The 19,855-nt window shown below is 37.6% G+C and overlaps 1 long non-coding RNA gene across 1 annotated transcript in view; it reads right to left on the bottom strand.

Annotated features, from left to right (window-relative positions):
• LOC135253469 (uncharacterized) overlaps window positions 1-19,855 on the bottom strand; it is a 57,771-nt gene that overhangs the window by 29,991 nt on the left and 7,925 nt on the right. The gene's annotated exons all lie outside the window — the stretch shown is intronic.

Below are 19,855 nucleotides of genomic sequence, written 5' to 3'. Positions count from 1 at the left end.
TTTTAAATCTAGTCAGAATTATTAACGATGCACTATTTCCCGAATTAATAATGGCTGTGCAGCCAAAGAGGCTGCGAAATGGAAAGTTTGCCCAACAATAATCAACCCTGACATCATTAGCCCCGCGCTTCCTCCGATGGCAGGGGATACAGTGGCCTTAGCAAAACCTTTTAATAACTCCGGCTAACGTTGACGCCTCATTCCGTTGTTGCCCGGGTGCGTGTGAAATGATTCACGCAGACAAAGTAAACCGCCGTCGGTGCCCATATTCCATTGTGCGCAAAGCTCCCTCAAGAGGTCTCTTCTCGGGTCTGGCAAACAACACTCCAGACACTTCACATATTTCTGAAGATCCTCCCTTTGTTCAGAAAGCACATTACTCAGTCAATGAGAGGAACAGTGGAAACAAGGAACCATATAATGAAAAGGCTCAAGTAGCTCGAACGGGTCCCCCCCTCCATCGCCGGGTGATAATTGGTATTGAAACACTTTTTTTGTTTAGAGCCCTAATTCAATGAATTAATGGCAACATGGGAAGGGAGAGAAAGGCAACGCATCCCCGTTGTGACTTAGCTGTGGCTCCGGCCAGAGTTCCTCTTTCAAAGTGAATGACAATGAGGGCAAATGTGTTCTTTTCCATTTTCCAATTACTCTGCAGCCACTGCTTTCCTACCCAATTAATGGGCGGCATGGCGAGATTTTCGCCCCTCAAATCAATGGATCAAAAAGCAAACAAATGAAAACACGAAAACACAAATCTGTTCGCACATTTCGTTGACAAAATTAGGAGCAGGGTCATTACAGTCAAGGAAATAAAACCTTTCACAATGTAAGGCAGCCTGGACTTTTGAAATGAAGATGTAGCAAAATAGTTTCTGCATTATGATCTAAAAGTCGTTAAAAGTTGTTATTCACTACAATGTGTGGGTATGCGAGCAAAATAATACATTTGTGAAAAGGCAAGGAAAATAAAAGAAAATAGGCCTGTATTTTGGTTAGGATGGCCATATTATGATCTCATGCCTTTTGGTGAGTGTAATGTACAAAAAAAACATGCTCCAATACGCTCGAAAATTGCATGGATTATAGGAAAAACTCATAAAAGTGAAAAATTGAAAAAAAAAAAGAAAAATTTATTCATACTATAATAGTACTTCCCTTAAAACTGAATTGTGTGATAGTGCTCCAAAAACACTGATACTCCACTAACTGAGTGAACACATAAGCTATCAGGAGTAAAGAGGAAGCAGGGTTCTCAAGTTACTTAATTTATTTCTACCAAGTGGGTTGGTATATTTGGTATATTTTAAGAAAAATTCTTTTTTTATCATTGCAGCAAAAACACAGTGGTAGACTAACCATGACGACCTCTTCAGTGAGAATTATACATGCCTACCTGTTCCTAATTATATTGATGAAATAAAAAAACTGTTCATTCAGGGCGATGCGGGCAAACAGAAATAGAAGTGGACTGCCGCAGTTCTCAGGCAACACACTCCATTTAAAGCGCACTCCACAGCCACCTTCCACGTGTTATTTAACTGAATCTAACATGTCCCTCTGTGCATGTGTGAATGTGTTCATGTGCATGTGTATCTATTAGCAAACACACAAGCATTTTCCTGGATGCAGTTCATTTCAAGCGTACACTTTCCTGTCGATTTCATCTCCGACTTTAATTTTCTACTATTGGTATGGAAAACAGAGCACACAGCTGACCTCTCCAGATTAATGCATTGTTTCCCCTCTACTCGCATGAAGAAAGCAAAGAAGATTAAAATTGGAAGTGGAATGTAAAAAATGCCCCAGTGCAAGGATAAACCACCGTGCAAAGCCATGCAATGGGGCTGGTGCTTGTTTTTCTCAAAATCTCAGCCATATGGATGAGGTACGTGTCAAAGATATTTCAATTTTCACAAGCAAATAAAGGAAATAAAGAAAGAAAGAAAGCAGGACGGAGAGGGGGAGAGGTCAAACAGAGCGTCCCTGCCCTTGTGAAAGCACTGCTGCATTTTCTCATGCAATGCCAGCTAAGAAACAACAGTGGGCAGTGAGCTTATGGATACCCATAGATCAATAGCGCAGGAAACCTGGCCCTTTCAGTACAGTATGTTCTGGCATAAAACTGATGGGTATACAAGAAAAAACCACATTAGACTATCGGTTTCTTGTTGCATTTTAAAATAACACTGATAGACATGGTTCCCCACTAACATACAGATGAGCACAACTCAGCCTCTAACAATCCAGCAATTTACAATGATGTGGAAGAACTAAGGACCTTTCTGATTAAAGGGTTTGATTGTTATTATTATTATTATTATTATTATTATTATTATTATTATTATTATTATTATTAAACTACTCAAATACATGATAAACCTATCTGTTCTGAGCGTTTTTGTCCATAATAATATGACTTTAGGTTTTTTTAAACAAAGTGGTGATTAACTTGTCTACATTATTTAAATAAACAATTAGTGGATCTGTGTACCTCACAGCGTAAATAACTCAGTTCAGAAGGAAATGGTATGTTATTGCACTGTATCAGCAAAAGGTACACTTGCCAAAAGCAGCATTAAGAAGACAGTGACAGGAGCTATAGAAGTTTAATATAATTACTGAGCTGTCCCAATGCTCATTTAAGTATCCCAGCATATTATACAGTTTGTCTAGTATTTTTACAAAGACATATTCTATTTAGAATGGACTTTAGTGGGTAAAAACTACATATAAAATTGTAGTACAAAAAATATCTTTCATTACCTCAGGTAACATCTAGAAAACTCATTTGCTCAAGGAGAACATGGCACTTTGTTGAAAAGCCTATATTTATTTCCTGATAAATATTTAATGTTTAATGGAAAATTAAGGGAGGTCAGCTAGCCTGTACCCAATGAAAATGTTAGAAATGGCACAGAAGAGCCAAGCCCACTGAGACAGACATGTCAACCTGAGTGCATTTTACTGTATTTTTATAATGGAAATATATACTGTCCAAAAAAAGGATGAGAAACCTGAGGTGACACTATTTCAAACCACTAAAGGCTCAGCTCCAAAAAACCAGAGTGCAAAAATAGAAAGAGTCTCAGCCAATGATGGGAGGGTATGAAGCAACTCAAATAAGCATTTTGGATGTTAAAACTCCTACGTACTGGAATGAAAGCTGAAGAAATGCGTCTTTACAGTAAAGCACTAAACCCAACGTGACCAGTTCAGCATTGACTTTTTTTAAAACTACTTGCCCATATTTACGTTCTGTGGGATAAAAAAGTTCATAAGGGCATTTATTGATGGATTCAGGCCTATGTCCAGGAAATGTGGGATTGAGCAACAACTCTCCCTTTCTCCCAGAATGCATTGCTGGGGGTTCCTCATTGGGTCTGCATAGATACTTACAGTAATATAGGATATTCACTTCTTTACAGTACAAAATACTGTTTCTTGCCTACTGTTGCTTTAACCCCAGTGTATTTTCAGTCAATTGGCAGACTACACACGTATTTTCATTTGTGCCATTTCAAGTCAAAGCTTAACTTCTCAAGTATCCCACTAGCCAAATTCGGCCCAAAAAACAATGAGAATCTGTTTATCTGCTAAATGGCATACTTAAATAACAAATATCACATCCCCAAAACATAATCTTAAAGTAATGGCCAACCAGTGATAAGTAAAGCTAGACTACCCTATGGATGTCATCTTTATTGAGTATACATTAAGATGAATTGTGTTTAAGGATGGATATATTTCTGATTTTTTTATTTATTATTTGTATAATACAACGTTACAACAAAGTGTGACATTGAAACTGCCAAATTATTGTTGACAGCAATCCATACATAACTTGCCAAGCACATGACATTTTTGCTCAGCTATCCGAAGTATGCCACACCACCACTGTGTGTTGAGTCTTGTCACAGTTCTACATCAGGAGCAGACGAAGCTTGTAAAAATATACTGGAACCACCTTAGAAAAACAACTTCGACCAGAAGGAACCCTCCTAAGCAAACTGAAGGACAAATGGTTTTCTCCTCCATGACTGACATCAGTGGTCAGCCCATTCCATGAGGTAATGTCAAATATATGGTGAAACAAAGACCGAGGGAGCTTCATGCGAAGGGCCGCAAAAAAGCTGAACCGTAACCCAGACAAACAAGCGAAATATTCGCTATAGATTCTAGACTCTTGGAAAAACAGAAATGTGAAGAACATGGTCATCCCAGTGATCATTTGGGGAAAAATAGAATATGAAAATAGAAACCTGCAGCCAGGGCAGACTGATGGTACAGACAATTTTGGCTTTCAAGTGTTTCAGTGGAGGTAGGTACAAGTAGTGTGACAATCAAAATTTTTATGTCAATTCTGTTGGGTCATGTTTGTCCTCCATTTACTAAAATCTAAAATATGAACCCCAGGACATAATTACAAAAACAAACAGATGAATCATTACATTTGAGTTGGTATGTCTGCATACTTTTGTTGCAAGAAATTCCAAAATTGCACTTTTCCCAAGAACACTGTTTTATCTCCAGTGTGAGTCATTTATATTTTTGAGATCTGTGGTCACAAAAATTCCAGAGTGGTGTCATTTCTTACCAAAATTTCATCAACCAGGAAATACTTGTGGAGACAAAGTGAAGGTTACATGTAAATTAGGCTATTATAACATTAACCAGTGCTCATTAAGTACCTATAAATTGCCACTTTATGTTTACTGTTAAACTCCACTTTCAGCTCGACGTTTGAGTGAATCAGGGTAGTTCCTGAAAGCAATTTGAAGCATAATTTCTGTGTTAGCTTGAAAATCAAAAGGCTTGACACCACTAGTGTTTCCTAAAGGCTCTCTGACTTCATAAAAATTAAATATTAATGCCACCTGATAGGCTGGAGCTGTCTCATACATAGATAGCTCTCTTCCAACAAATAAAATAAACAAAAAGCCTTCTTTCAGCATATCCAATTTCCAATGCCTCTATTTAGGCATGTTACTGAAATGAAACCATTTATTTTGGCAATTTCTAACAAGAATGAAATTCTCTATATTGCCCCTGATGACATGAGTATTTCACATGAACTCTAGTCTGAATTTTCAGAGCCTGAAACTTTTCTGTTGGGAATGATAGGAACAAGAGTGCATTTGGAGTGCACACAGCAATGCCCACAAAGCAATTTACAATGAACTAAAATGGCCACAGACCTGTCAAACACTGACACAAGGAAATACAGAAGATCTTAACAAGAAAGTACAAAATGTAGCTGCAGGCAATCTCAAGCAATAATTTTCCAAATTGCTAGTGTTTTCTTTTTTTTTTCTTGTAGTTGTTGAAATCTTTAAACCAGACAGACGTGTTATTACCACTTATTCAATTTTGATGTTCAGAGCATTTGAAGCTATGCGACTGTCGTCAGCCTAAGGTTTCAGATGTCACCACATTTTAATTCCTGCTTTCAAAAGTCTAGATTTTTCCCAGGCTGTTTATGACCATCACGTTCATAATCTACATCTAACACAGAAGGCGATCCACACATCCATAAAAGCGGGTCTTCAAAAAGAGAAAGCTACTTCAAAAACATGAAGATGCTTTGCTAATAAAAAAAAAAAAAACAAAACAAAAAAAAACAGATCAGCCAAAAAGATCAGCTGACAATAAAAGGAAATGCCAGTTGTATGGTGACTGAAATGTGAGGGTGCATAAGGGAGACCTTTAAATAAAATTTTAAAAAGCCAAATAATCTCCTTGGAATTGCTGGTCTTTGTGTGGCGGATGGAGACAGTGAGACAGCGGGGTGGAGAGGTCGGAGGCCCGGCTGTTTACACAGTATCCAGGGGAAGAAAAGCTGGGCCTCCAGAACCGTCCCCTTCTCATAACACCACACCACTCAATAACGGCAGGAGAAAAAGCCCTCACGGCCTGTACCCGGAGTTATTCAGCCGCTGCTGCAACACAGGCCCTTAGACCAACACAGGCCATGGCCAATAACAGGCAGAACCATCTCCAGCAAACAGCACGGTCATTTCATTTTTACTGCGAATCAACAACTTTGGGAGGAACTTTCACGAAATTTTCACTCATAATTATTACTGAACATACAACATACTGCTTTGAATTCAAGTTTACATAGTTTACAAGTTTTCATAAATAAATTGAGACGGACTAAGAATGCTTAGTTGGACACACCGAGAGCACATTATGAGAGCAGTTCTGCCAAGGATGGTTCATTCATTTGTGGCATTTCACTTTTTCGTGATGAGACCCTTTTACGTTTATTATTTTTCATAAAAAGCCCATATTAAAAGCAACTGCCTTTAATATAGTGATATATGATGTAAAGCATTAACATTGCATTTAGCACAATAATATTGATTCTAAGCCTTTTTCAAAAAGAATTCCTAAAATACTTCAGAGCTGCAAAGAAGTAAATGTGGAAAATTATGTCCTACTGAAAGAAACCTCAGGCACTACCGTGATGCATAGTATTTCATACTTAAGTGCCAATTTTTGCATCAGCCTTAAGCCTTTCAAAAGCAAACAAAAGCTGGACGGAAATCAATCTCTGAACAGTAGCGGCAAACACATAGCTTGCTTTGTGTACCTATAAAGAGACATGCGATTCCACTCTCTAAAATTTAACAGCTAATTAAAAAAACACTGAATGCCCTTCCTCTGTCTGGTTGGCTTGCATTTTAAGTCTCACGCTTCCTCGTTACATGTTCAACTTGAAAGAAGCCTCAAAAATATAATGAGTGTAAACAAAGTAGAGATTACCATTTCATGTTAACATCATCATTTATTGTTATTTTGTTTGTTTACACATGCAAAATTATTCCTCGTTCTATGATACTGTGTTTAAATTTCACGTTTTAACAGAAAGTTTTTCATGAATTATTATCATAAATTATTATCGTAAGAAGTCACTGAGGTGGCAGAAAAGTGGCTATAAGTAATGTGCAGCATAAAATGTAATGATTCCATTGAGTGGAATGCCTTTTAAATTAAAAAAAAAAGAATGCATTTAAGTGGTACATCATGAAACACGACTTTGGGAAAGTGAAAATCTTGCAGAACAGAGGGGGAGAATAATGTGTGAGAAGCACTTATACCTCACAGAGATGTTTTCAGTCTAGATGCTAATGCTATGACAAACCTGACTAAAAAATCTCAAGTTAACAGTGGTGAAATTCAAGTTTTCATGTGTGAGTTTTTAGTTAGTTTGTTGTTATGTAGCAATGCGCAAAGCATCACTGCCTTTTATCTTATCAAAGTCATCTCAGATTATCCTTGGAAATCAGATGCTGACATTTTGAGAAATATATCCTGAGGCAGCATGGTTAAAATAAGCAAATAATAAAAAGGAAACTGACTGAATAGTTGCTGTTTTATTCTCAAATCTATGATTACCATTTTTAATGAAAAGATGTGTCCATCAAGAAAAGTGATACCAGCATACTTTCTCTCATACATTAAAAGGTGATATTTTAAATGAAATTGGGTTCTTACCGATTTGAAATTTTGATACTGTATTTAAGGCTCTTTGTGCCTGCACTCATAAAAAATTATAGTCTCTACTATATATTTAAGCAAACCTGAATACACTCAGAAGGCAATATGAGAATGCCACATGACCACATTAAACGATGCTTTAATATTGACTGACTTCAAAGAGCAAACAGAGTAAAAATTGCAAGCTGCAGCAACGAAAACAATAATTTCATTGATTATTATAAATTTGTCAAATTCATATTTCTCTCACTATCGTTAAAGTAGTAGTGGTGTTTACTTCTTGCACCTCTTAAGGTTAGGCTTACTGCATGTACATTTTTAAGGTTATGGCAATTAAGCTGCCAGGTGTGTTTCTACGACCCAAAAGCACATTATAAATGTCTTTCCAGAACAGCTATTTCTGCAGGTTGCGTCTTCCTCATTTCCACGATAAATCAGTAATCCATCCATCCATTATCTATACCCACTTAATTCAATTCAATTCAATTCAATTTTATTTGTACAGCGCTTTTTACAGAGAACTGTTACAGAGTAGCAAGGCAAGAGGCAGAGCAAAAAGAGCAAACAGAACAAACACCAGGCTTGAACCCCCAAATAGCAGGTACATAAGGTAAAAAAAACTCCCAGTGGGGAGAAAACCTTGTATTGGGTGAGAGGCAGGAATACACCCTGGACAGGTCACCAGTCTATCGTAGGGTAAATCAGAAATGTTAAATCCAGTTCAAAGTTATAAACATAATCATGATTTTGTGGTTGTGATTTGAACAAAAAAGAAACCAAATGTGATTTGTGGAACTTTAAACAAAATAAATTCAGTTTGCACAAATGGTAACTGTCAATCTTCTGAGGACCTCAGTCATTCAAAGGCAGCAACTGCAAGTGCAGGTTGGGCATTACAGGGGTAGTAACTGAGCACTTAAACCTCCGCTGTGCCATGACCTTTACTATGACCAGGACCAGCGGTTGCACAATCTTTGCTTTCTTCCATCAGGGGTAGAAAGAGTGAGTACAAATTGCCATGTTCCTCAGTTCCTCAATATATGCTGACTACATATATTTGGGGGCGAGAGAAAACGTGTAATAAAATAAGTAACTTCCAAAAACTGAAGCCAAGAACACACGATAAGATGAGAACCACAAACAGAAACACAAGTTCAAAAGCTCTTGAAATGGGGGGGGGGGGGTCTGGATCATATGTGTGCCACTATACCACATAATATGTCTGGCAACACAATCTGTGCCATATGCTGCAGGCTAATAAACAGAGGACCAGATCAACCGCATCATGATTTCACTATCAATTAATAAAGCTCAACAACTTCAGCTTCTGCCAAATGTGCGTTTATTTTTACCTTGATGCTTGTTCCCTTATCCAGGGCTTTGTTGTTGCAGTTCCACAGGCAACAGCTTGCAGAAAAAGCCATGTAGATCTTTTTCAACAGTAGCTGCCACTAGCATACAATTCATATAAGCTTGAACTTTGAAGCCATCACTTGTGACAATTTTGCCATTTTTATATTTATTTGTACAAAAACAGTTACAGCTTGTCATTGCAAGATCAATACAGCTAATAAGCACCTGACCCACTACAATATCTATGACATACTATTTATAATATGTCATAGATATGACATATTTCAGCATGCAAGCAGTCAGTTTCAGCAATATCTGTGGTAATCACTGATGCCAAATGTGTACAGAGTGCCCTAGGCTTTATTGATTGGTCAATAGGAGACAAGTCCAGAAGGCTCCACAGGCTGATGATATGAGAAAAGGGAGGGTCAGGAATCACACACAAAAGAGTACACACACACACACACACACACATGCACTCAACACACACACGAATGCACATGCATAGACGCACACACATTTTTCACTTGACCAGTTGATCTGTTGTCCCTTCACCACTCAAAATATTTTGTGCTGCACATGCACTGCCTTCCTGTATTCCTATCTTGAAATGAGAATTGAATTAATTTGACATCTGCTTTATAGACAGCTTTGCTTAGCCTATATGGATAGTCAGCCGACCATATAACATATCTAGCACCCACCTAACTAATCTAGGACATTTCAATATGACAACAGAAAATCTCGAACAAACGTTATCTTGTCAACAAGCACACAGAGGTGGGGGGTAAGGTGGGGGTTACCCTGCTGAATAACACCCTACTCCCTCCGTGGGCAATGCAATCGTGTGACGACCAGCCGTGGTCTGCACTGACACAGTCAGGCATCCAAAATGAGGAATGAGGTCAAATGATATACTTCCCTCTTTCCTAAGGTTTCAACAGGTGCGTCACACGGGACGAAATTAGAAATGTCCATTGAGAAAAAGGCTGATACTTAATTATCTAACAATGTGGCTGGAAATTCATGTAAATGAATTTCATTTCATTGTTTGTTTCCATTAAAAAGCAAAATTGCTTCCTCTCCACAAGCCATTTCTATTTCCTGCTGGAGACTAAGGTAAAATTACACTCGGTTTTATTATGAAAAATCAATTTTTTTTATGTAAAACCTTTTTTATATGCCAGAAAAAAGCTAAAATGTTGGAAGTCATAACTGTGTCAAACACTATCATGACATGGCAGCCTAAAAAATATTAACGTCATCATAGCATGAACTGACAACAATAACCGTTTCTTGGCATATGTATTAAACTAAAAAGTGCCTGAATTACGATATTATGATGACACTTTATAAATATACCAATTTAATATGTTTCAAGAAGAAAAAAAAACATTACTTCGAACACTACTTTAATTACTATTTAAACACTATTTTAACACTCTATTTTAAAAGTCTAGAAGAAAAGTTCAAATAGTTTAATGAGCAAATGTGATGTGCTTATAAGGTTTTCCATCACATGCTTGCTAATAGCGCTATCTTGTCCTGACCACAGTGCATGTCGAAGCACGCTTGGGGTTCGGCTCTGCTGATTATGTCTGAGGCTGGCCTGTCTGTAACTCCCACATGCCCTCAAGATGGCTACCAAGCTCCTTCTTCTGGGGGAAATAATATTTAACATCAACGGTGAACGCTGCAAGTCACTTCTGAAATGTTAAAACCGCCAATGGCCTCAAGGGAATTATTCAGACAACTTTCTAACCTCGTAAAAAATATCGGTACTTATAAAAGGAGGCCGCTCGCAGCGCATACATACATTTTTTTTTACAGATTGTGCCACGGAAAACTGTATTAAATCAATGGGATACCATACGTACAGTAAATGTGTACCTGCAATGCATACACAAAACCCATACAAGCCTCTCATACAAACTATTTCTGCTTGGCCAGATGATCAAGCCAAATTTCTTAATTGTTTGTCTAATTCTCACATAGGTATTTAAGGACACCACAGGTTTAAATGACATTAAGCCCTACATTAAGTTTAATTACATTCATTCATTCAGAATTCATATTTACACAGCATTCCGCATAATGTGAAGAATAAAAATGGATCCAGCTGCAATAAAACTAGATTTATACATCTATAAATGTTATGCAATCTAAAACAAGCCGTGAAGACAGTCAAATTGCCTGAACTTCAGTGTGCACTGCAGACCTCACGAAGCTTGAGACTACAAGCCAAAAGGCTCAGAGATAACCTCACATAGCTTTTAAAAACCAGGGAAATTCCTATTGTTGGCACATGCACACCAGGCCTCCTAAGACCTTAGGCATATAATGAAAACTCACATGTCCCGGCTGCACAAAGAGCTGCCTACAGAACAAATACAGACAAAATGGAGACAAAAAAACGCCTGTTCGGGAGTACGCTATCAGCTATCACAGCAGCCTGCAGCCGTGAAACTGCAGAGTGCAAATGAATGCATTATTTATAAACAATGAGGTGCTTTTTTGTGTCAAACTGGAAACATCAAAAGTCATAAAACTCCGAAAGAGGAAAGCCCTCTGCTCATTCACAACGGCTCAGCCTGCTGTGGACAGACTGCAGGTCTAGGCTTGCATCCACAGTATTTAATAAATCTTACCTCAGAGTGGGAAAAAATCCCTAATGTACTGATTAACTGATGACATCTTTATGGCTTTAAAATTACCATTGTTGTGCCTCAATCACTCACTAATAGTATATTAATGGTAGTGTATGAGCATTCATATTTTACCACACTTCCATTATCCTTCCTCTTTGATATTGTCCAGGACTGATTATAATGTCAGATATTTGTTCTACCAATGTGCATCGCCTGTATCCACTCATAGGAAAGGACTAAATAACATACCATGAAGGCTATATTGTAAAATTAGCATTTGAAGATATAAGTAATATTGTACAGCACTGTAGACTATTGCCCTAATTGTGCATCTGTAATCTAACATTCTTGATTTTTAATGTGGCTGTTAGTGTGATCAAAAAAAATGTCCCTAGCAAAGACAAATATGCCTATGAAACTCTGGCATCCACTGACTGACTTATTGCATGGTATTGTAATGGCTTTCAAGGTGACAAGGGGTGGGACAATGTTCAAAAGCACGCGTTGCCAAGTGACCAAAAGGATCTTGGCTAACAAAACTACCAATGGATTCTCCTTATTGACTAAACATTGTCCAAGACACCCCTCATCCAACAAATGTCAAAGGAAGAGATCCTGTAGCATGATCTAGCCTACATTTTTCAGCCAGAGGTCATCTTTTCTGTTCGTTTAGTGATTTCCAGCAATGCAGTTGATTGTATAATGTTATTTCCTTTTCCCCCCCTACAATTTCAATAAATAAGTTTTATATATGATGAGAAATCATTTAAAAACAACAGCTGGTGCATGATTTAACAATGCCTGTGTTTCCAATCAATACGTGATGTATCATGAATTCATGATATTTCTTTAAATGTTTATGTCAGTCCCAAAGTTACAAAAATACCTGAACAACTCTTAATGTCCTTTTCCATCCTGCTAGACTTCAGCACTGACCTAGCTCTTAACTCTGAAGGATAATTGCTTATGTCTTTGCTATTTATCAAGTGCATTGTGACTCGTGTGTTTAAAATCAGGTAACTCCGGTTTCAATTAAAAATGAGCTCAGACCCAAATTGATAAATAAGTAATAAGTACTTAATTGGCCAAATTACTTATTTTTGGGCGCATCCAATGGTCAGAGTTGCATTACAATAGAAATGAAGATTTGTTTAAAAGAAGAATTTTCATCCAACAGAATTAAAGGCCCTTTTTTATAAGCAGAGAATAGAAATTAAGAAGGCCTCATTTTGTGGTTGACAGTCAAAAAAACATGCCTGCATGAACTTACAGTATTCATTTCTATCAGAGTAATGTACACTCTGAAGCCCTTTCAGAGGATCAGTTATAACTTAGTAGTTATTTTTCCACATTACCCACAGTATTAAATGTGCTTTTATTCAGCAGATGTACAGGATCACTGAACATAAGGATAGTGTAAAAATAATCACAGTCCTGGATACCCATAAATACAAAGCTGGACAGGTACAGGTTGTATTTTCTGGGGGGGGGGGGGACTCCTCACAGAAAGGCATTCAATGGCATCACATGGAATGTACAGCATAATTACGTATCGTAAATGATGCAACATCATACATTACGGCACAGCAGCATGATTGCGGTCACTCCTGCCATTTAAAAATGAGAGCGGCCAGCTTCCAGTGGCTCGCCCGTGCCCCCACACATGCATCATGTGGGAAGCTGCGACCAAACCGTCATTTATCCTGCTCTACAAGGAGGGACTACGGAATCCGAAAATGTCCTGCAAATAATAGATGAACCAATATTGGACATAATTTCATTCATATTGGATTTCAAATGATCTGCTGTCGTGCTGCTCCTCATTGTGTCAGGGCTGCCAAGTGGTCACTTTCTGTTTTTATTTGTCCTATATATCTCTTCATTATTTTCTGGGGGACATATTTGCCTCGTTATGACAAAACTGGGCCATAAATTGTAGGGCGTTAAAGCTCATCTCTGACAAGGATTAAAGAGTTGTATCTACCAAGAACATCACTTAATGTTGTGCCACCAAAATATATTCCCTTTCGTGTTTAGATGAATATCTACATACACGAGTCATGTACTGTAGCTGAAAGGAAATAACTCTTAAAGTAAGAAATGTATGACTCATAGATAATGAAGCTTGTACATGGTATAAATGTCTGTAGTACTGCATTAAGTGTTATTTATTTGTCGGTTGAATTTCATAATTTAGGAGAGAAGGCCTGATGCATTATTTCAAAACTCATGATTGGCTTCATTTTCATATGCATGTGTTGCAATGCATTATGTCTCTCATCGGCCAGCAGTAGAACTACAAATCATATATTTTATCATCTTAAACATATTTCACCTGCGGACTACACATGTCTGAAAGCAATTACATAAATGTGTCACCTCTCCTCCATACATAGGTGCCAAACTTACAATTGTTGCTCAGTAAAACCTCAAATATTTCCCTGAACTATGGAGAACCTTTCTGTGTCTTTTAAGAGGATTAATAATTAATATAGGGGTATTCCAACCCAAAGATTTTAAATATAATGACTTAATTCTTGGTTTAGCCGTCAGCGTTGTGGCACCTGAAACCTGATATCCTGAAAAGCTTTTTTCCCCTCTTTTATTTATCACACGTTGGAGTGTCCCTTTTATATTGGGTTTGTGTGTAAAAAAATAATAAAACAAGTTGCAACAACATAACTCATCCACATAGCTAAAGGACATATCAACTGACACAGTGTACCTACTTGGAAAAAAAAACATACAGTAAGAAATCTGATTTATGGCCTGTTTAATTTTTAAATGCCTACTCCCTTGAAATGAAGACCAATTTCCAACAGCAAATTACATAATTGATTACTTCTACCAAATTTATAGAAATATCTCTCACAAAGTGACCAAATACCTTTTCAGTGTCTTAATCAGGCTGCATTTTATTAAGCCTTTCACATAAACTGTGTCTTGTGTCATTAGATTCTTAGAGATAACTTTAATTATTGCAGATGATAGAATGTTGGCCCCCTGCCAGTGCACTGAAGCATCATTGCTTCCCTTTCACTTTGAATTAAAATGATTTTGCGGTGCTTCCATTCCCAGTGTTTGTGTAACGTGTGAAAGCTGGTCCACTAAAGTACAGCATCGTGAAGTATAGTGATGTAGACAGACAGGGTGATTCCAGCATGTAATAGCATAACCACAACAATTTAATATTATAGACCTCTATAAAGCCTAATGAACAGTGATTCCATGAAGGCAATGTCTTTAACTGTTCCTACTAGCAATACACCTGACCACCTTTTTGAGAAGCCGACATTTGCATAAGTACTTGCACATTATGGCTAATGGAAGGGCCTGTTCAGGGCCAAGGGTATAACGTTGGCACTAAAACTAATTTATTCATTTTTATATTTTAGTTTTAGTTTTTAAAATGGAAGATAACTACAACCACAATGTAAAATCACAATAAAATATCTACAATAACGCATTACAACTGAGCAAAGCCTGGAACACTTTACTAGAGCAAGCTATTGGTGATACTAATTAGCACTATAAGGAAGCAATGATGGGCAGGGACCTAAGTAATTCATTAATGGCAAGTACATCACTTCCACTTTAGGCTTCAGCACAAGCTGCCCAGCTCTTCAAACAGGAAGTAAGACATCAGTCACAAACATTTAAACAATGAGGGGAATGCATGCCAACTGAAACGCTGTCTTTGGTGCGCAGAAGGAGGAAAGTGGACGATGTGCTTGATGTCAGTTTTCAATGGCCAACAATGGGAACCGGAAACAAAAGAGCCACCCCAGTGCAGAATTTCTCAACCTCTGTCTGCCAACCCCAAGAAGGTGGAAGGAGGAGACACAAGGGGGGTTGGAGAGAACAACTTCTCTGAGATAATCTGTCCTAGAAATGCAACTGCAGAAAGGGGTTAGAACTGAAGTGAATCCGTGCCTAGACCTGAAGCTGGAATCCTTTGTGATTACAATGACGCTTTCTATAGCTTAGGCAAGGATGGAAAGAGGGGGCCCCTTGCTTTAATCCCATACTACTGACAACGGCCTGGACTAGATGAGGAGTCTGTTCACCAGGCCTACTCGGCAAAACCAGGCCCCACAGACAACGGCAGAGACACTCGGGGCTTGGACGGAAACAAACTACAAAGCATCCTTTCAACAGCCCTGGCTGAGCACTTAAAGATGGGAACAGCTGGTACACTCTGAGAGAGAATGGTGTCCGAAAGGTCAACACACAAAGCTTCACTTGCTCTCTTCTTCAGTGTCCAGTTCAGGAGCAGAATTGGGCATGACAAACATGGGCTTTTTCAGTTGAATATGGCCCAATCAATCATTCAAAACTAACTATATATTAATATTGGGGAAAGGTATTGGGAAAAGGTCTAATATCTAGGAAAAATGAAAAAAGTTAATATCAGTAAGGCTTTCAATGCTAAATGTCTTGACACTTTGGCGTTCATCAATCATGCTAAGCTCCATACGGAAGTAAATTCAACTACCGTAAGAACACAGTGTTAATAGTTCCACAAAGGAAAACCTAAAGTACCCTTTAAAGAGAAAGTATCATAAAATGACCATGTCACTTATTTCAGATCTTAAACACAGAATCCCTGAATCGCTGCTGAAACACCCATACAGAAGACATCCGTTTTCCTGACGTCAGCATTGGCAAACATGAGACTTATCCCATGAGTACCCACATCAGAGCCATACTGGAAGAACAGATTAGTTAACCACAACACAATAGAGTGTTACAGTTTGTAGTCCTAAAACCCAGAAGTAAGTTTGCTTTTTTGAGCCATGTGTTCCCTCGTCAGATTTCCAATGCATTTTTCCCATAGGGATTTCATTTTTTGCCAAGAATAAGGTCTGTGGTGAATATAAGCCTAAGAGAGCTCCACGTTTTGTCCTATGAGATAAATTACACCCATTAATATCACCACCGTGGATTTTGAAGCTATTACGTGCTTTTAAAAAGTAAGTTGTTAACAAGCTGCTATACTGAAACTACAACAATGGTTTCTGGCAACCCGCCTGCATGTGACATCTGTTGTAGTTTCAACATGCAACTTGTTAGCAACTCACTTTTTTAAAGCACATAACTGCTTCTAAATTAACGGCTGAGATATTAATGGGTGTCATTTAAAACGTGAAACTCTCTTCGACATAACCACAGACCATATTTTCGATAGAATACAAAATGCCTATGGGAAAAATTAATTAGAAATTTGCTGAGGGAACCCATGGCGGAAGTAACTCCAGAATTTGCCTACAAAAAGGCATAATCACTGTAACACTAATACCTCTTACATACTAATAAATAGCTGGCAAGCTGGGAAGGTATCAATTTTAAAGTGGTTGTGCATTAAATTAAAATGATTTTCAAACTAGTCATTCTAGTGACATTACCTAACCAAGCTGACTGGATCATAATTAACACTCAGGTCAGTGGTACTCACTTCTTCTATCTATAACTATCATGGCTGACATTAGCTTTCTATCTAGTTTTTCCATTTCTCAACCATGTGTGTATACTCCATCAAGATGAGATGGAAAAACCTGAAAATTAAATACACTCAATACACTTTAAACACACTCAAACTCCTTAGTTAGCCACTTCTGACAAACCCAACACATTATTTTAGAGCTAGCACCAGTTCTTATTATTTGACATGACTGACATAGTGATAGAGTTGTGCTACAAGATTTACCAATGAGTGGTTCCAAGGAAGACCTCAAACATTGCATATTTTTAAAAAATATTTCTTATAGCGGGCTTGTATAATATTAAATGCATTTCTGTATATTAATCTGACAAGAATCAACAATCTTTGATTAGGCTATATTATGGTTCATGCAGATCACCAATCCTGTTTGCTACATAAAAACAAACTAGGCATGCTTTTCTGTCACTGAAGTATGATATGAGTTTATGCATATCTCTTATCTGTCATTACATGTTTTATGTACTTTTCCCATTAAAGTTATTGTATGGTTAAATTACACTTTATCAAGCATTTTAGTGAATTAATCCAAAAACAAATGCAAATTAATATCTTGAAATGTTTCAAAAGACATGCAAAGGCCATTTTTACATCTACAATGTATATCATAACCAAACTTTCAGACAAATTGTCTAGATGGTGTATTGCACAGAAATACACAATCTGTCCTTGAGAGCTACAGAGAGGATGTTGAAACAAAACAAATGTGGAAGAAATACACTTAACAAAGGCGAATTGTTTGAGCTAAACGATTAGCCTGGATCACACTTGGTCCGGTAAAGCTTCTTAAAACAGAGCCCATTCACCACCACTTGTATAATAACAACATGCTGACTATGACTTGGCTAAAACAATAGCAACATGGTTTAGACTTTACAAAGAAAATGTTCAAATGTTTCTTGTTTTTTTGTTTTTCCTGGTTTACATCACAAGGTGTATCACTAGCAGCTGCTAACCTACAAATATGGAAAGAATTTACCTTCACAGTGGTAAACACTGCTGAAGCTGTGTCTTCTCTGGTAGCATTCCTACATGCATTCATATCAAATACGAAATACTTACAAGATAATAAGTATCAGGTTACAATGGGTACAAAAAATAATAATGTAGTTTGATGATGGTTTGTCACTCATGAACAGGAACACTGTAGGCTTGATGTTCATGTTACCATGGGATAGGGGGAAGAGTGACCCCCTCTGGTCTTCCATTACGGCTCCCCCCCGCAGCATTTCTAGAACATTCTGCAAACTCCGGCTTCGCTGACCCCACATAGCTTTTTATTGTCTGTTATCATCACTGTTATCATCTGCTTGCTGCACAGACGTTTTTTTCCCCCAGAATGACTTACAGCCTGTAACATTTGATGTCAGTACAAATTTGCTACTTGTACATCTGAAAATTTTGTATACTGGAAGTACCTGGAGCATTTAAAGTTTAGACACTGCACATAGGTACCCCATGTGCACAGCCCAGTACATTCACTTCAGTGCACTCTCCTGATCTAAAACTCTGGTTGATAATTCAAATTCAGCAAACCCTCCTTGTAGGGTGTACTGGGATTTAGGCTATGTCTGCTGAGCTATAGCATTCATCCACAAGATCACAAGATTAGCTGGATCGGTATTTAAGGTTAAATGAAGAGAAACATTCAGAGAAAATTACATTTATTTTTCTCATGAATACATTCATAAGAAATCTACATAAAATAAATTAACTCACTGAGGTTATTTTTGAAGAACATGGAAGCCTTGATTTCACCATTTGTTCTGAAATGAATGCAAGTGAGGTTTTTTTACAGTTTGATGAGTTCAGCAATCACCAAAATTAGGTCACTAACCTGTTTGTGAGAAAAAAATCTAGTACTTCCATGTGTTCGTAATTTGAAGTGGATCACAAGTGATGATTAAATTCAGGGCAGAGTTTCACAGAGCTCTTGGAGAATAAAAGCAGGTTTTACTAATCTGTAGTGCTGTAACTATTTGTTGCATGAATCAAAATACATATCCCTACATTTTGTCAATAAAAAATCCTCCCCATTGCCACATTTATTTAAAAAATGTCCATCAGATAGTTGACCGTAAAAGCAAAATTCCATTTAACATTCAAGCACGTATTTAGCAAAACCCTTGACACATAGTGGGTTCCCAGCATCAGGGCGTGTAAATATGGATGTAAACCTCAATCATGAGAAAAATTTCTGCATCAGCTACAGTGATAGCTACATGATATTTGGTCATGGAGGTGCAAAAGACATAAGAAAAAAACCACTGCCAATCATTTTCACTGTTGGAATTCTACAGTTCAACTCAATATGCTGCCATGTTCCACCAAGAAGTGTCATGGTGTCAGCCTTCCCCATCCCTATCAGAACATGTGACATTTTACACATTTTTGCAAGGGAAAGGTCACTGGTACAAATTCAACTGTGATATGCCTTTTCACACAAATTGTGGAGATCGTCCTTCAAATTTTTCAGAAAAGCTACTATGGGAGTGATCACTAATAAGCTAATATGCTAAGCAACGCTGATTGTTTTTCTAAGCTGAAATAATATTTCATCCAATAGTAACAGATTTTTTTATATTGGTCATTCAAGCTAAGGAGTTCCCAATATTTTTTACAAACTGAAAAACTGATGTCTAACTGATGTCTAAAAGTGTGTACTTTTTATCGCCCAAACATCTGCATGGACAAACAGTGATATGATTTTTATAGCATATCATCCGCCCGTGTATTACTATGCACATGCACTACAACTCTGTCATTGATTTCCACCTAGAACTACACAGCAAAGTGAATATCCCCCTGAGCAGCCAAATGAACTTCCTGTGCTATGTAGCAGGCTTTTGTT

Source organism: Anguilla rostrata, chromosome 4, assembly GCF_018555375.3.
Source record: "Anguilla rostrata isolate EN2019 chromosome 4, ASM1855537v3, whole genome shotgun sequence".
Classification (NCBI taxonomy): domain Eukaryota; kingdom Metazoa; phylum Chordata; class Actinopteri; order Anguilliformes; family Anguillidae; genus Anguilla; species Anguilla rostrata.
The sequence above is the reverse complement of the archived record's forward strand: the minus strand, read 5'-3'. Positions and strand labels throughout refer to the sequence as shown.